This window comes from Neophocaena asiaeorientalis, unplaced genomic scaffold, assembly GCF_003031525.2.
Source record: "Neophocaena asiaeorientalis asiaeorientalis breed wild unplaced genomic scaffold, Neophocaena_asiaeorientalis_V1.1 scaffold98, whole genome shotgun sequence".
Classification (NCBI taxonomy): domain Eukaryota; kingdom Metazoa; phylum Chordata; class Mammalia; order Artiodactyla; family Phocoenidae; genus Neophocaena; species Neophocaena asiaeorientalis.
Window position 1 is genome coordinate 3,478,867 of NW_020172459.1, and position 19,706 is coordinate 3,498,572.

Consider the following 19,706-nt stretch of genomic DNA (forward strand, 5'->3'; position numbering starts at 1 on the left):
GTTTTCCACATCCACTCTATTTGTTATCTGCTTGCCTTTCATCATGAGAAGACATGCCCCTTCCCGGTGGACCGTGGTTGTATTTGCTAAAGTTGGTCACAACAATTTTTCTCATCCCATGTACTCTTCTGGAAATTTGTCACTGCCCTACCTGGCTGTGGAGTCTAATTCCCATTCCTTGGATTGTATTGTGGCCTTTGTTACCATTAAACACAGTGAGAGAGTCACTGTGTGACTTTTGAGGCTAGATTATAAAACACACTTCAGCATACCCTTTGCTGGCTGAAACACTTCCTGGAACCAGAGCTGGCATGTAAGCAGCTCACCACCACCAGTGCTGCCATGGTGTGAGAACCTAACTGGCCCACCCCAGTAGGACAGACAGCCTCTGCTGCCACAGCCCCAGTCACCATCTGAACGCAGTTTCAGGACAAACCCTAAGGGACAACACCCCAACGGAGTCCTGACCCATCCAAACTGCCAGACACTGCTGTCTGAAGCCAGAAAGCCTTATGTTGATTTATTGTGCAACAGTAATTGTCGGAATACGTACTTATGGCTAGGGTTGCAAGTATGCAGGCAAAATCCGGTACACTTCTTAGTTTTGTAAGTAATGTTTTATTAGAACACAGCTACACCCATTTATTTACATACTGACTTCTTCAATGTTATAATAGCGGAATTTAGTGATTTCAACAGAGACTATCCAGCTTGCAAATGCAAAAATACGTTGTGTCCAGTCTTTTACAGAAAATGTTTGCCAATCCCTAGCCAATGGGCTTCTTCCTTTTTTTCATATTCTTGGATGCATAGAGCAGAAGCTAGCCTATGAATCTTAATTTACTCACCTATTGTAGAATATTTTTTTTTATTGGGGTATAGTGGTTTTACAATGTTGTGTTAGATTCTACTGTACAGAGAAGTGAAGTAGAGTTTCCTGTGCTATACAGCACATTCTCATTAGTTATCTATTTTATACATAGTGTATATATGTCAATTCTAATATCCCAATTCCTTCTACTCCCCACCCTTCTTCCCTCCTTGGTGTTCATACATACCTATTGCAGAATATTTTTTAAATGACATCTTTATTTCCCTCCTTGTATCCATATCCTTATGATATCCTCTCCCACACTGACTCTGAACTTGCTTATGTGACTTTCATAAGCCAGTGGGGCTTTAGCAAGTGTGATGCAAACAGAAATTTGCAAAGTTATTAAACATCAGCACTTGTGATCTCTTGGTGCTGGGAACCCCTCTACCAACCACCTGAAAAAGTCTGTGTTCACTTCCTGGAGGATGGACCATGTCCTTGTTGTAATAGGCATTTCCACAGTCCTAATATCCCAGATGTCCCAGACCTCCAGCTGAGAACTCAGACATGTTAGTGAGTCCATCTTAGGGCAAGCCCACAATCATGAAACATGTCAATATTCATTGTTTATAGCCAATGAGTTTTGGGGTGCTTTGATACACAACAAAAGCTATCAGAGACATCTATAAAGTTTGCTTTAATGTTCTCTGTCTGTACTTTTTTATACAGTAGCAAGGAAATTGAGGGAAATCATTAGCCTCAAGAAATAACATAGGTTAAAAGTATACAAAAGTATTGATACTATCAAACTATCTAATGATACATTCATTACTCTTTAATAAGAGAAGCTGGGAATTAGGAGTTTGGGGTAGAGATGGATGATGTTTTATCCCCAATCTTTTAGTTTGGTTTCTAATTTAAAAATCCTGGAAGAGGAGGCTTTGGTTCTGACTCAGCATGACCTAACTTGGATTCTCATCGATTTCAAGAGACATAAGAATAATATGAAGAAGAATCAGGAAGAGACAGAGATGATCAGATTCAGTAAATGGGCAAAGCAACATTTAGAATAAAATTTTAAAGAGCAGATAATCTTAAAACAACCTGAGTTCATTCACTCCATGATCGGTGAGTTAGCACTAGAATCTAGGTCAACCAAACAAATCTATGGCTTGATGAAAACTCTCTTCTCCTCACATGCCCACAGTTTTCTTTACCCTCAGAGAAAGATATTTATATATGTGCTGTTACCACACACCTGAATAAAATAATCCTTCAGCAAATTTCATTTTCTAGCATTTCATTTCCCAGTGGTAATGCCAAATAAAATGTAGATAAACACATAGAGTGTAACTATCTGCTGCTTTAGCACTAGGCAAGGTTCCATCTGTGGGCATTCAAAGAAGCTCACAATGAGTGCTTTTTGTGTTGCTGTACAATCAGAGGATAATTTAGAACAAAAAGTAAAGGTCAGACATTTAATGCTGCAACGAGTGACCTTTATACTCCCAACTCTTTGTAAAATCATCGGTATTAGCAAGTTTAGATGCATCTTTTAAAAGAAACTGTACAATTTCCTCCAGGAATTGTGTTTCCAGTTTGAAAGGACCCCCATGGGGGTGGGGGTCCTTTTCAGGAGTTCTGCTGAAAACAGTCACAGGGAGGCAAAGCCCTCCTGGTCCTGAGAGATTCTGTGACCATGGGAAAAGCCAAGGACCAGAGCCAGGAGCTTCCGTGATAAATATTAATGCTGAGCATTCAAATTCTTACTTTGACTCTAGGAGTCCAGCAAGAACTTCTCCTCTTTCCTGCTCAGGAAGAATGTGGGGTCTGCTGAAGGTCAGCTGTGTTATTAGTCTTCAGTTCATAACCTACCTACCTCGCTATTATGCTTCTCTTATTACATGACCTTCAACAGCAGAATGAAAACTTCCTCTTTAACTCAAATTCCCAAGGTCACATGAAATAAAATTAGCGTCTTGTAACAGTGGTTGGACTAAGAACATTTGCATAATGAATGTTTAATAAATATTATTGGAATTAAATAAATTAACTTCCATTTTAGCGGAGAACCTCTGGATTCATAATTTAAAGAAAATACTGTGAAAAACTGGGCTCCTGTTCAGTTCAGAAAATGGTACAAAACACTCACTGTGAGACCTAAGAAGACTCAGACCATTCTTACTTCCCTGCTTCCCTTCATGGCTAAACCCTACATACGTTGTCCCTAAGTCTCTAATTTATCAATAACACAGTATATTCATTACAGTTCCTCATTTTAAAAAATTATTTTTTTATAGTAGGTCCTTGTTAGTTATCTATTTTAAATATATCACTATGTACATGTCAATCCCAAACTCCCAGTTTATCCATCCCCCCCCACCCTTCCCCTCTGGTAACCATAAGTTCATTCTTTAAGTTTGTGAGTTCCTCTTTTCTTATTATTATTATTATTATTATTATATTGTGAGGCTTATCAGAGACCTCTGTGTTCCCATATCCAAAGGACACAATTATGTTTTCAACTTAACCCATCTTTCAATAGCATTTGATAACACTGATTTTTTTTTCTTTTTCTTTTTCTGGAAACACACATCCTAATTTAGTGGACCCCCCTTGTCAGTCCTGATTTCTAGCTCCTGCCCCCGCCAACTCCCTGGGTTCTGGTATTGGAGTTTAGGGCTAGTTTGGCTTCTCATCTCCATTTTCACTCTTTTCCTGGGGATCTTCTAGGTTTCCTTTACTTATTACCACAGAGATTGTATCTCCAATACAGAAGTCACTTCTTTTTTTTTTTTTGCCTTACGCGGGCCTCTTACTGTTGTAGCCTCTCCTGTTGCGGAGCACAGGCTCCGGACGAGCAGGCTCAGCGGCCATGGCTCACGGGCCCAGCCGCTCCACAGCATGTGGGATCTTCCCGGACCGGGGAACGAACCCGTGTCCCCTGCATCAGCAGGCGGACTCTCAACCACTGCGCCACCAGGGAAGCCCCAGAAGTCACTTCTGAATACATAGTTGCCTGTTCATTCATTCATTCAGGAAACTGGAGGGAAAGTAGATGCTTCTCAGGATGTTAAATCAAGAAGTAAATGTGCCTTCTGGAATTGTACAAGTGAGCTACCAGAAAGAGTTGAAAGCAGAAAGATTTGATAGGAGGTTGACTCAGGGAAACAATAAGAGGATTTAGAAATGGTGAGGCAGTAAATCTTTCTTTTTATTACAGATGCTTCTGTTCCTGATGATTTTGAAAATGCCACTCACAGACCATCTCATGTCAGTCAACATGGTTAGTTGTAAAAAGATGCATCTCCAAGACCCGAAACAAGTCAAATCAGAACTGCTGGGTTATTGCATATATGGTAGATAGCCTTTAGGAACTATAGTTTTATTTTTGTTTTTTATAAATTTATGTATTTATTTTGGCTATGTTGGGTCTTCGTGGCTGTGCGCGGACTTTCTCTAGTTGCAACGAGCGGGGGCTACTCTTTGTTGTGGTGAGTGGGCTTCTCATTGCGGTGGCTTCTCTTGTTGTGAAGCATGGGCTCTAGGCATGTGAGCTTCAGTAGTTGTGGCACACAGGCTTAGTTGCTCCACAGCATGTGAGATCTTCCTGGACCAGGGATCAAACCTGTATGCCCTGCATTGGCAGGCAGAATCTTAACCACTGCACCACGAGGGAAGTCCAGAACTATAGTTTTAAATTTTACTTTGACTTCATTTCCTAAGTTTTGTGTTTTTTGTTTTACTTTGTTAATTTTCATATCTACTCTTTAATTTGAATTTTGCTTTTGTCATTGAACTGGCAGACATTTTTTTTTTCTTTTTCAGCTGTATATTTTTTGGAAATTTTGTTGTTTTAAAATGTTTAAATTCTTGGAATATTGAACTATGACCAGAATCTGAGACATTTCTACATCTTTAACAGGTTGGGTTTTTTCTTTTGTATTTTAAATATTTAATATTTTAAACTTCAATTTGTTTGCTTGAAAAATAACGTTTATTTTCTGTTTGACATAGATTTTATATTATGGATATTATACCTTAAGTATTTACATTTCTTTGTAGTTTCATGTAGTATTTCTCTATTAAAGGTATTAAAACCTGAGAAAAGTGTTATTAAAATTTCTCATTTACAAGTCTGATTTTTTTTTTCAATTTAACCTCATAGTTCTAACATGTTTTACTTTATATATTTCACTATTATATACTTCAGTGCAAAATGGCTCATGACTACTATAGCATTTTTAGAGATTTTACCTTTCATATTTATAAAATATTTCTCCTTGTCCTTTTAAAATGGTTTTCACCTCAAGAGCTACTTTCTATGTTAATAGTACTGCCACATCTGCTTTTTTTCTTTCTTACTTTGAGTTTTTAATAGCCTGAAATTCTTCATCTAACTATCTGATTAGCTCAACCTTTATATGCCATTTGCTTCTAATGCATCTGTTATAATAAGCATAGAGGTACATATTAACTCACAGAATCTGAGATTCAAAGTTATTTAAACTATATATTTTTTCCTTTAACAACTGATATATTTGTTCTATTTTCATCCAACCTCTGTTCTATTTTTTGTTTTTTGTTTGTTTGTTTTCAGTTAATTAATATTGTGACTCTTATTTTTCTACTCTGATAATTATTGGTTTTAATATGTTTTATTTGATCCCTTCTTCTATTTATTTATAGTGTCTATATTTTATTATATTGATGATGAAATTGATGAATTAATCAGAAACATTTGTCCTTATAAAAGATATTTTGGGGATCCTTTTAGTTGTATATACTCCTTTCTGACCCATAGCATCCCCTATCCCCTGGATGTTTTGGGAGAGTATTTGTTTGTTTTTGTGTTTTACTTTAATTTTGGTCTTTATTATTGTAAATAAATATAATGCAACATTTTATTTTATTTAAATCTCATTTTAACCAAAATGATCCTTTTGCATTAAAGCTTACTTTGGTTTGGACAATGCAATAGCCTCATTAATTTCTCTGTATATATACATATATAGATATATATATAGAGAGAGAGACAGAGAGAGAAATTTTTGCTTATTACTTCATTTGACGATTTTCTAAATTATCCTACTTTTCCACCAAGTCTGGAAGTACTAGCTATCTTATACTGTTGCTTAGCATGGTCCCTCTCCTTGAACTTTGGATCCCGCTTCAATATCTAGTGATGCTTTCTTGTCTGATATAAAACATAAGCCAGAGGGGAATAATGTACTCAAAGGCAGGAAAACAAGATGGTTAAGAGCTCAAACTTCAGGGTTAGGTTATTTGAGTTACTGTATATAAAGTGCCTAGAATGACGTACAACAAGAGCTGCAGAGGTAATAATTAGTGTTATATACTTGTCTTTTGTTAACAGCTTTACTGAGACATAATTTACGTACAATACAATTAATCCCTTTAAAATATATAATTCAATGATTTTTAATGCATTCACAGAGTTGTGCGACCATTACCACTATCAACAAGAGATCCTATACCTCTTAGCTATCACCCCACTCACTCACCCAAACTCCCCAGCCCTAAGCAGCCACTAATTTACTCTATGCCTATTGATTTGCTTATTCTGGCCATTTAGTATAAACAGAATTATGTAATATGTGGTCTTCTGTGACTTGCATCTTGAACTTAGCATAATGTTTTCAAGTTTCAACCATGTTTTAGCGTGTATAAGCACATCACTTCTTGCTGAATAATATGCTGTAGCCTAGAAATACCACATTTGTTTATCCATTCATCAGTCAATGTCCATGTAACTTTTGGTTCTTTTCAGTTTTGGAGTATTATGAATAATGCTGCTATGAACATTCATATACATGTTTTTGTGGTGAACATATATTTTCAGTTCTCTTGTATGTAGGCTTAGCAGTGGAATTGCTGGGTCAAATGGTTATTCTAGGTTTAACTTTTGGAAGAACTGAGAAACTATTTTGCAAAGTGACTGCATCATTTTTACATTCCCACCAGCATCACAGGAAGGTTCCAACTTCTCTACATTCTCATCAACTCTTGTACTAACTGACTTTTTGGTTACAACCATCCTAGTGGGTGTATGTTTTAAAATGCAGGTTTTATTATTATTCAGGTGTAGGTGAGGCCAGCAGATCAGGAGATGACTGCTGTTGAGAAGACAGTTTGTTTTTCACAGTTCCCAAGAGGAGGGGCAGACCATGTCATGCAGGCCACACGTGGAAGCACAAGGTTTGGTTTCCATAGAAAAAAGAAGACAAATCAAAGTAAACAGAATTAGGATTGGCCAGTTTGAATGATTTCAGAGGGCTCTGGAACATAGAGCTGTTTCTAGTTTTCTGTTATTGGACCCTGGGATAACAAGCGCAGATGGATATTGCATTCTGGTGTATAAGAGTTAGATAGAAGAGTTGGCTGTGGTATGAACTATGGATTGGTAGGTTGGCATATGAAAGGCACAATCATAGGGGAGTCTTTTTTTTATCACTAAGAATTATCTTTCCCTGGGAAAGACAGTCTCTCCCAGGTCAGCAAATCTCACATGCCAGAGCACTGAGAACACAGAAAAGAAGTTGCACAGATGAGAGTATCTAAGGAATTGTCACTCCATATTTCTCTTCACTTGTCTTTTTAATAATATTGGCTGCTACAGGGTCTCCAAGTAATTCTCCACTGCATTTATTCTTTCATTATTTCAAATTCCATAGTCAGTTAAATACATCCAGGGGGTATAAAGTAATGGCTGTGTTGAAACCATTCAATCATGATCTGCTTTACAAAATATGATAAATGTATGAATCTTTGGTCTTTAAGACATTGGACCTCTTTCTACTTTTAGACAGTCTCACTCTCTCTTGAAGTCTGCTCTTGACTTCCCTGGCAGACTGAGGGAAGTGGTGGCTCTCCAAATCTCTCTGTCTGTCTGTCTGTCTGTCTGTCTCTCTCTCTCAGCACACACACTCCCACAAACACACACACATTTTAAAGAATCTTAAACATGGCAAAATATTCCTCTTTGTAGAGCTCTGTAGGGTCAAAGATGTGCTAAGATATACACAAATACTTTACCTTATAGAAATTTAGAAAACAGTTGTCAAAAAAAAAAAAACAGTCAATGCCTGGTATTAGGCAAGCAGTTCATCTTGTTTATATGTCATTAATATAATATTAAATAGTTTTATTGTCATTATTAAATATTACCAGTAAAGTCTTTCAAACTTTGTAAGAATTGATAATATTAAATAAGCTGTTTCAGAATATAAATATGTAGAACTGCATTTACTTTGTAGTGTTATTATAACCCCCATAAAAAATCTAATGAAATGACCACCCCCAAAATACTTACGTATTAATCTCATTTTTGGATAAGATGAAGTAATCTAAGTATAATATAATTTGAATTCAATAATGACACACCATGTCCAAGTACTATTTAAGTCAACAATGAAAACCTGGTTTAATAGCCAGGACATGGAAGCAACCTAAGTGTCCATCAACAGATGAATGGATAAAGAAGATGTGGCACATATATACAATGGAATCTTACTCAGCCATAAAAAGAAACGAAATTGAGTTATTTGTAGTGAGTTGGATGGACCTAGAGTCTGTCATACAGAGTGAAGTAAGTCAGAAAGAGAAAAACAAATACCGTATGCTAACACATATATATGGAATCTAAGAAAAAAAAAAGCAAAAGGAAAAAAAAAAATGAAAAGGTCATGAAGAACCTAGGGGTAAGACAGGAATAAAGACACAGACTTACTAGAGCATGGACTTGAGGATATAGGGAGGGGCAAGAGTAAGCTGTGATAAAGTGAGAGAGGGGCATGGACACATATACACTACCAAACGTAAAATAGATAGCTAGTGGGAAGTAGCCGCATAGCACAGGGAGATCAGCTCAGTGCTTTGTGACCACCTAGAGGGGTGGGATAGAGAGGGTGGTAGGGAAGGAGATGCAAGAGGGAAGAGATATGGGAACATATGTATATGTATAACTGATTCACTTTGTTATAAAGCAGAAACTAACATGCCATTGTAAAGCAATTATACTCCAATAAAGATGTTAAAAAAAAAAAAGAAAACATGGTTTAATACTAGGAAAGGTGACATTATATCACATCAATACCCCAAATGTTTACTAATAATAGTAATTGTTACTTGCACTTTCCATGGAGTAATTCTTCTGTCATTTCATTGCACAGTTATCTCTGTTTATCCTTGCTATAATCCTTTAGGGCACAGAGACATGATGTAATTCATGCATCACTCAGAAAGTGCTAGAGGTGGGAGAAAATCCAGGCAGTCCGAGGCTGCACTATTAATGCCTGTCCCATTAAAATCACATGTAATCTCTCTTGTAACTTTAAACAAACTATAACTCAATCTATAAAACTCTTCATAGTGGAGGAGCTTGACAAAAAATAAATAAAATAATTAATCTGATAACCTCAAAATGATGCTGCTGGAATCAAAACAAGGAACCCAAAGATGTGACAAATCTTAAACACCAGCCTGGCAATCCCAGCCAATCACATGAAGCACAAAAGTGTAATTTTTTTAAAGATTCATTATATATTTAGATCAAAACTTAGATGTGAAACTGAGCAGAACACTATGGGGCTCACCCAAGTACCAAAGGCTTTCTGTGTCCCCTGTTTCTTGTTTGTAGGGAAAATGCTTCATCCTCCTAGACCTTCCCCAAATTCCAAAGGGCAGATTCAAACAGTTACTGATTAGAGAACGGAGGGAACGGAGAAATGAAGGAGGAGCAGTCAAGAAACAATAATGCGGCAATAAACCAGGGTCCTGGTCCCACTTCAAGGGACTTATATAACAATATATCTCTGAGTTATTCTACAGGAACTAAGACTTCCACCCAGGTGGAGGATGGTAACTTCAGGCTGAGCTCAAGTTTCCTGGAGCACCGCCTTGTTACCTCACCACCAACTGATCAGAAGGAAGTTACACACCCTGTAGACCTCACCTCAAATATTGCCTTTAGAAACTCCTCCCTGAAAACCATCTTAGAGTTCAGGTCTTTTGAGGACAAGCCACTTGTTCTCCTTGCTTGGCACTGTAATAAACCTTTCTCTGCCCCAGACTCCAACATTTCCATTTGTTTGGCATCACTGTGCATTGGGCACAGAAACTTGTGTTTGAAAGCAGATGAAAATAAATTTTAAATGTATTAAGGGGTAAAAGAGGAAAATATAGATAAATACCTATTTGATACAAGGTGGAAAGTATTTACTAAGCTCAAAAGAATAGAGATAATATTGACATAATTATGAAATACATATTTGTAAAATTTTCTTCTAAATAACATTTTAAAATTAAATAACTAGAATATATATTTATGGAAATTTAAAAAATGTAAGGAGTAACATTGTAATTTATAAATAACTGTGCAAATTGATAAATAGTATTATCTCCTCTATAAACAAATGAGTAAAAGCCATAATACAATTTTATAAAAAAGAAAATAAAATGATTAATAGATGTATAAAAATATTTAGCCTTACCATCATTTGAAGAAAAAAATTAGTATCACAAAATGTTGACATTTTTTAACTGTCAGATTTGCCCTGTTCCCAAAAATAAATCACAAGAATACATAACAATAGGGACTTTCATGTAGTTAATTAATAACAATGATAAATTGGAAACAACTTAATTGTTCAAAATGGAAAGATGATCAAATTAGTGATGATACCATCCAGACAATGTAATAATAGGCATTTGAGATAATACTTGAAATCCTAACAATGATGTTGTTTAATGTGCCTTAGAAAAATCTTATTCTAATAAATTACTATGTGCTGGTATAACATGTGCTTATATTTATGCATTTTTAATACTTAGTCTAATATTTCTACCATGAAATGAATTCATTGTAAAATGCAAAAAAACCCAAAAATACCTTCCTATATGCACACACATAGCACATATTCAATATATTTTAGAAAAATAATAAATGAAAACAGAATGAAATTTAACTGAAATTTCCAACACTACATTTTTTTTAAACTTTATTTTATATTGGAGTATAGCCAATTAATAATGTTGTGATAGTTTCAGGTGCACAGCAAAGGGACTCAGCCATACATATACATGTATCCATTCTCCCCCAAACTCCCCTCCCATCCAGGCTGCCACGTAACATTGAGCAGAGTTCCCTGTCCTTGATGGTTATCCATTTTAAATACAGTTGTGTGTATATGTTGATACCAAGCTCCCTAAATATTCCTTCCCCCCACTCTTCCCCCTTGGTAACCATAAGTTCATTCTCTAAGTCTGTGAGTCTGTTTCTGTTTTGTAAATAAGTTCATTTGTATCATTTCTTTTTAGATTCCACATATAAGGGATATCATATGATATTTCTCTTTCTGTGTCTGACTTTCTTCACTCAGTATGACAATCTCTAGGTCCATCCATGTTGCTGCAAATGGCATTATTTCATTCTTTTTAATGGCTGAGTAATATTCCATTGTATACATGTACCACATTCCGTTCCTCTGTCAATGGACATTTAGGTTACTCCATGTCTTGGCTGTTGTAAACAGTGCTGCAATGAACATTGGGGTACAAATATCCTTTTAGACAATGTTTTTCTCTGGATATATGCCCAGGAGTGGGATTGCAGTGTCATGTGTTAGCTCTATTTTCAGTTTTTAAGGAACCTCCATACAGTTTCTCCACAGTGGCTGCACCAATTTATTTTCCCACCAACAGTATAGAAGGGAACATTACTTTTTCTGATGCTTTTTAAATCTTCTTGTTTGCCTAACTGTATTTTATAAATTATCTATAATAAGTATTTTTAAAAGAAATGCAGAGACCAATGGACATACAAAAACTGCTTATCTTTACTAGTGAAAAGAAAACTGAAACAAACATAAGTAAGCTTTTAATCAGTGTTATTAGAGTTTTATGGTGTATGGTATATTTATGGACATAAATACATTTCTATCTACCTACAAACATATATATATATATACATATATATATATATATATCTGTATATATACACATGACTATATATATATATATGAAACCGTGCCTCATAGGATTAAAGAAACTGATTACTAGTAGAAATCCTTAAGCATGTCTTACAGGACAGCAGAGAAGGAAACAGCTTGTTGAAATCCCCTCCACTTGTAACACAAGAAATTTGGCTGAAGCCAATTGGAATTCCCATGACTGACTAGAGTCTAAGCAGAATGCTCTTGCTTGTCTGATAGATGAACTTTAGTTGTCACAGCCCAAATTTCCACCACGTTTTATACCAACACTCCCCTGCAATTTGCACATGTGACACACGAAGAAACATGAAGACTGCTTCCCTAAACCATGTAACCAACCACCCTTTTTCTCTTTCTTCACCAGCCCAAAACTCTAATTCTTAAATATCTACTTCATCTTGCTATTGGGGAGAAAGATTTGAACTGGCCTCCTATCTCCTGCTTGGTCTCCTTGTAATAAACCTTTCTCTCTAAGAAGGACCAGTACTTCAGTGTTTGGATTTCCATTGCATGTAGACAAACAAACTACTCAGTTTGGTAACATACACACACACACACATATACAAAGTACTGTTAAAGGGCAAAGTTTCTATCAGATATTATTTTAGCAAAATTTTCACAGAGCTCTGGAAAAAATATAGTATCCCAATAATTTTACTTCTGAGGATCTTATAACTGATGATGTGAACAAAAGCTTACATAAAGGTTGGTCATAGAGTGGATAGAAAGGGCATGAAGTGTCCTTTCATCTTGGCTCAGTGTTTTGTTTAGTTACGTTGTGCAGATTTAACATCTGGGTCCTCATAATTAAAATAAATGAAATTAAACAGTGTTGAGGATTACCAAAAAAAAAAAGCCTATGAAAGATCTTCCTTGGGATCAGCATAATTGGTGCGGGTTTGGTGGTAGCCACTCCTATGGTTATTATTATAGCTAAGGAAATATTGCAAGCAACCTAATTGTTCAATAATATTGTAGGGGATCAGCATTCGCCACCCTAAAATATGTCTCTTTGGAATATTATTTTAAGCTGGTTATTGTCTAAGAAGCAGCAGACATGGGGAAAACTCTGAAAACCAAGTAGGAGTTACCCTTTTGTAAGAAACATTACATTTTTTAGGGAACTCTCCAACTGTAAGGGGGTCTCCCTTGCTGTACCTAGAAGAGGACTAAATCTCTAGGAAGTCTTGTCAATGGAGAAGGCAATGACTTAAACCTGCATCACAGTCACTCTTGTTTATTGTGCTTTTCCTGGTCACCTCCCCAGCCTCAACATCCTCTTTTGTCTTTAGCTTAGGATGGTACTTAAGGTGAGGGCTTCAGCCATTTTGGTGGGTTAATCAGTTTTCCTGGATCTCTCCCATGTCTACATGTTGTTAAACTTTTGTTTGATTTTCTCCTGTTAATCTTCTTCATGTCAATTTAAAACCAGAAGAACCATCCAGACCAGCCAGAAGAACTGAGGAGGATAAAGGAAAATTCCTTCCTCCCTGATAATATGAAACAGTTGAATAAACTGATATAAAAATATCAATAAGAACCCTAATGATATGAGAAAATACTCATATTTCAGAGTATATAACAAAATCACATTCGTATATATGAATATATATTAAATTTAGACTTGTTATTTCTCAATGTTCACTTATATTCCCCTGACCTTAACATAATTGTTCTAATTTTTACATGTGCTTTCAATATTTAACCTATGTGTCTACATACTTTTATTTTATTACAAGTAAAATATGCAGTTTTGTGTTTTTTTAACTTAATGTTTTTAAATTTTTTCAAGTTGCTTTTTAATCTTTATATTCATTATTTTAATGCCTGTATGATGCCACTGTGAGTTAATATAAGACATCTAGTAAACCTAGTGTAGGTTTACCCGTTTTCCCCTTTGTTTTTGTCCTTAAAAATTACACTGCTACAAAGGTCTATGTACATAAAAATTATTTCACTTTGTCTGGATTCTTTCCTTAGAACAAATCTCCAAGAGTGGGTGTGTGATCTTAAGTGGGAAGAAAATTTTCTTTTTGCTTCCATTACCTGTTATAATCACATAGTGTCAAAGGCAATTGTTCTGATTCACTACATTCTTGGTAATGTAAAACTCTTTTAAGCTATCCTGAGCTTTACTAAGGTTAAATAACATAAAAAATTTGTTTTTCAAATAGCTGTTAATATATGTTACCTCAATAGCATAAATGTTACCTTACTGTTGTTTTAATTGGATATTTGCAGGGATTGAACATTTGACCACATTTTTTTTTACCTTAATATACTGTCTTACTTGAATTCTTTATTCAGATTATTTGTTAGTTTATCATTTTTAAATTTTATATAAGTGTTGTGGCCTAGAAAAGAATTTTGTTGTGGGTTGGGAAAGAATTTCCAGACCCAAGGCAGAATGTAAAGAAGATGGAGTTTATTAGAGGGGAATGGTCACTGCCAAAGCAGCGGGCTGACTTCCTAGTAGTCTGGAAGAACCAATCCTGAACATGTGCTATTAGTCAGTTTTTATAGCCAGAGAACAAAGGAATGGTCGGAGGTGAAAATTTCATTTTCTGATTGGTCAAGGCACATATACCGTCCTTCTATAGGGTGGGAGTGTGACAGGGCAGATGCCTTTCCTTACTTGGGATGAGAGAGGAAGAGGTCCCGTTGCCCAGGTGGGCTCAGGAATTTCGTACCCATTGCAACATGGTGGGGAGGGCGATGAGAGTCTGGTAGGGGGTGTAAGGCTGAAACTTTTTCAGGCAGGGTTGTCCTTTGTCCTTGAAGCACCATTGTCCTTGGAGCACCACAATGAGGATTTTTGAAAACTGATTAAAAAAACAACTATAAAAACACATTTTAAGAAAGATATTTTACTATGTATTAAGTATGATATTATAGGAAATTATATTTAATTATGTTAGGCAAAATGACAGCATTGTGGTTGTGTAAGAGCCTATGGTTTTAAAGGATTCTTATTGAAATATTTAGGAGTAAGTGGCTTTTTTGTCTGCTTTAAAATGCTTTCTCAAAAAAAAAAAAAAGAAAAAAGAAAGAGAAGGAAAACAAAACAATAGAAAAAAGCAAAAGTACCAAAATCACGATATTTATTTCTTATTTAGTTGATGAGTTCATGGGAATTCATTGTCCTATATTCTATATTTCTGTCTTTGCCAATTTTTCCATATAATTTTAAATACATTAAAAATTGAGGACACGGGGAGGGGGAAGGGTAAGCTGGGACAAAGTGAGAGAGTAGCATTGACGTATATACACTACTAAATGTAAAGTAGATAGCTAGTGGGAAGCAGCCACATAGCACAGGGAGATCAGCTCCATGCTTTGTGACCACCTAGAGGGGTGGAATAGGGAGAGCTGGAGGGAGATGCAAGGTGGTGGGGAATATATGTATACATATAGCTGATTCACTTTGTTATACAGCAGAAACTAACACAACATTGTAAAGCATTATACTCCAATAAAGATGTTAAAAAAATGCATACATACCTGAACAAACATTTAAAACATACTTTAGTTAAGTGTAACCCTTTGTCATATTTACTGTCTAATGACAGTGTATATTCTCATTCTTTCAGATTTTCAAATCTGATGTGCTAAATATCATGTGTTAGTTTTTTAAAGAAAAATTAATGACAAACTTTAAGATCCTTGGGTAATGTCATCCCTTGCTTTTTCTAAGAGGGTCAAGCAGGTCTCAGTAACCTTTCCACAATAAACATGTTTGCCTTCCTGTCTTTCATGTCCACTTTCTGTTTGTGATTCTGACAGCTCACAGGATTAAATTCTCCTTGTATGGATTTGGATGTGCTCCTTGTCCTGTTTTGATCAAAAGAAACATAGTTTTCCCTCTGCAGTGATAAGGTACAGTAGACAGACTACATCATTTTCACAGAAGTCATTTCTAAAGTGCTCCCCCTTTACTGAGAGCCACATGTGTGTTATTTCCTCTTTTGAATCATAAATTAAGTACTGCCATTTATTAGAGATGAAGAAGATATTTTCCCCTCTTCGGTTAGAAAAGGCCAACCAGATTTTTAAACTCAAAACTCAAAACGGTTCATGGGTATCAGTTTAAGTGTAGCTATGCAGAAATCTCAATGGACTGTTTCTTAAAAAATGTCCTTAGCGAAGCCAATTAATAGGCAGGATATCAAAGTCTCTATTTTGATATTTAAACGCATGTGCAATTGAACCATCATCAGTGGAGAAAAGAAAAAAAAATAACATTTATTTAAGACCTGTGCCCTGAGCTAGTCACACTCACAGATAACACCTCATCAAATTTGCTCTTGAGAGTTTGGTGTTGAAGGTCAATTTAATGAAGAAGGAATCTGAAGCTAAGCGATGGGTCTATGCTTTGAAACGCACTCCTGTCTCACACCAGGATCTGCTCTGTTCCTCCAGACTCTGCAGAGCGATTGTTTTGTAATCAGGAGGATCTGGATGGCATTCTCCACACTCACTCCTTTTGGAATCCGAGCCCCAAGTAAACGAATGCATTAAATTACCTTAAATGTGATTCAAATGCATGACAATGTAAGTGAATTAGCCCTCTTGTTAAATGTTAGCAGAAAAGAAAGAAGTACATGGATGATCTATTTTCTAGACAGAAAACACTAAACAAGGAAGACATATTAATGTAGAATTCTCAGTCCTTTGTTGTATTTCAAAATTTTAAAGAAAATTTTGGAATTTTTTATGAAAATCCTAGTCATAGTCCTACTACAGTAAATAATCTTGTCTCTTCACTTTTAAAATGGGATGGATCTTTTCCCTTCCTAACTTGCAGGATCGCTGTAAGGCTCAAAATGAAGCAAGATATTAGATGTGAAAATCTCTGCAAAATATAAAGTCATTTATGAATATAAGAAGTGGTATTGCTGCTCGAACTGAATTTTGGCTTAAGTGTTTGACAACAAAACTATGTTGATTGCCATAAAATTTCTGGCTCCAATATTCTCTTATACTATATTTGGGACATAGCCAGTGAATTTCAGGAAAAAGAGATAAAGATTAGTTGGGGTTTAGAAGTCACTCTTCATGCCTTGAGCTCTATGACCTTACAGGAAGAGCACTGAGTGTGGAAAGGGAGAGGGTCTCACCCCAAACCTACCATCTCACCAAATGCCAAAACATTCTTTGACAAATTGACTATTCATCTGAGTGTGGATTTCATTACCAGCCCTATTAAGCCAAAAATAATGTAACCCTTCTCTGGACCCTGAAGTGTTTCTCATTGTCAGGGGATTCTTGCCTTTGTTGTACTGTCCCTGAATGTTCATTAATTTCAATGAGAGGTAAATGTCAACTTAAAGCTAAAGATGACGTAAATGCCGCAGCAGCTTATGAGTATTAAAATAAAGAAGGCTTATGAATTAATGAGCCCAGTGGACGTTCATTCCAGTTGCAGAACAAGAGGCGGCTGCTCGCTTTGACCTCATCCCCACGCTCAGCAAACCCGGGCAACCGCAGGCACCCGGTCACTGCGTGTAAGAGAGCCACTCGGTTATGAGTTACAAAATGAGTTGGCATTATCTTTTTAAATGTTAATCATGCACCTCCAAAGCACTTGGGCCACTGCCCCAAATAATATTTTTCTAGCTCCATGGGAGGCAGTGTGTGTGGTATAGAGAACACGGAAATAGGAATGGGAATCCTGGGCTTCCTGCATCACATTTGGCACTAGTTCGTTGTGTTAATTCATAAAATTTAAATTAAATCCTCAACTGTTTCCCCTACCCCTTGCCTCCTTCCACCCCAAGCCCCTGCTAGAAGAGAAATGCTTTTGTCTAAATTTTATCAATGTAATATGTTCACTTGCTTAAAAATAAAATGGGAAAGAAAAGTGATTAAAATGAAAATCAAGAGTCCCTTGCCCCAGGGCTTCCCTGGTGGCACAGTGGTTAAGAATCCGCCTGCCAATGCAGGGAATCCAGGTTCGAGCCCTGGTCCGGGAAGATCCCACATACCGCGGACCAACTAAGCCCCTGTGCCATAACTACTGAGCCTGTGCTCTAGAGGCCACGAGTCACAGCTCCTGTAGCCTGGGCACCTAGAGACCGTGCTCTGCAACAAGAGAAGCCACCACAATGAGAAGCCTGTGCACCACAAGGAAGAGTAGCCCCCGCTCACTGCAACTAGAGAAAGCCTGTGTAAACAAACAAAGACCCAAAGCAGCCAAAAAAAAAAAAAGTCCCTTGCCCCAAATCATCCTTCATCCATTTTCCCCAGGGTCCAAGCATCCACTATCCCCAGGGCAATGCCCAACAACAACCAGCTTTAATGGGCTCTGCATTGCATTTTTCAATCTTTCTTTCCTATCCCTTTTTTTTTCCCTTCCTTTTTTGTAGTTATCCACTTATATCTAAATAATGTGCCTATCCCTTTATTTTAAGGTGCATCAACTTTGCACACTACAAATTCACGTTTTGCAATGATGTTGCTAAATGTACCCCATTTATGTAATGCTCCCCTCTTTGCTCCAAATTTTTGAAAGGTATGTGACTGTTTTTCCTTCTATTACAATCTCAATTTTCTTTCTTCACAACACTATTCCTTCATTTTAGAGCTGGTATATACTGACACTGCTTCTCTGTCAGTCTCTCTCCTCTTACCAGACCCCCACCTGCAGTGTTTGTCAATTGTGCCCTAATGTATATATTATATTGCTAAGTGTATGAAGGGGAGGTCAAAAGTTCACCTTCCGTTCTGAAACAATTGTCACCATATATTTACCTAAATATTTATTCAAAAAGTTATCATCTGATAAACAATATTTATAAAATTGTGACTTTGCAGACATTATTCACTGCAAAGTGAAGAAGTTACTATTTCCTCTCCCTAAAGGCCTATTGTGATGACACTTGTAGGGAGAAGAAGCAAATGCCTGTTTCATCACATACCCGATGTCTTTGTCTTCTTCCTCATTCTCTCAGTGGCTGGGTTCCTCCATTTTTCTTCTAGAAGATGTTATCTTTGGGCCACATTCATTCCCTATGCTTCTCTGGACCTCCTGCATTTTAAGCCTATTGCACTGCTAATTTCTTGACATTTAGTTTCAGTACTCTTGGGTTAGATAGACTCTTTCTTACAGTATTTTATATTTTTCTCTTTTTGGGTGTTTTCTGCTCTTTTTCTCAATTCTTTTTGTCAGAAAGTAATGCAAATTTCTGAGTATTTTAATGTTTAACTTTATCTCATGTACGTGGTTGAATTTCTGGCTGGTTGTAGGTTGCTTGGCAGACTCCTTTGTCACTCTGAAGGTCTCTATCTTCTCTCTTCCACCATCACTCTGGCTCAATAAATATTTAATGCCAGTCAGTTTGTGTTGTTTTGGAGCAAATGTGATTGCATTTCCTTTGCTCTTTTTCAGAGTCTTTCCTTTATCCTTGAGGTTCTGAAATTTCAAGAAGGTAATGATTAGTTGTTGGTCTTTTTAAAATTCATCATGTTAAACTTTTGTTTGATCAATTTAAATTGAAGTGTTCCATGTCTGTTTTCAGATCTCAGAAACTTTCTTCATTTATTTCACTGATAATTGTGAAACCATGCACCTCAGATTGGGACTTCAACCCATGTACTGGAACTTGAACCCAGCCTAAACCCAGACTGGGACTCAAACCCCCGCAGCTGGGACTCAAATCCAGCCAAAACTCACCATCTTCCAACCGAGATCACATACCTGGTTTTGGGACTTAATGAAGCTCAGGTTCTTGATGTCTCATCACAGAAAGAATTCAGTGAGAGACAAAGTGATAGGTAAGAAGTGGATTTATTTAGAGAGAAACACACTCTACAGACAGAGTGTGGGCCATCTCAGAAGGTAAGAAAGGCACCAGGGTATGGGGTTGTCAGTTTTTATAGGG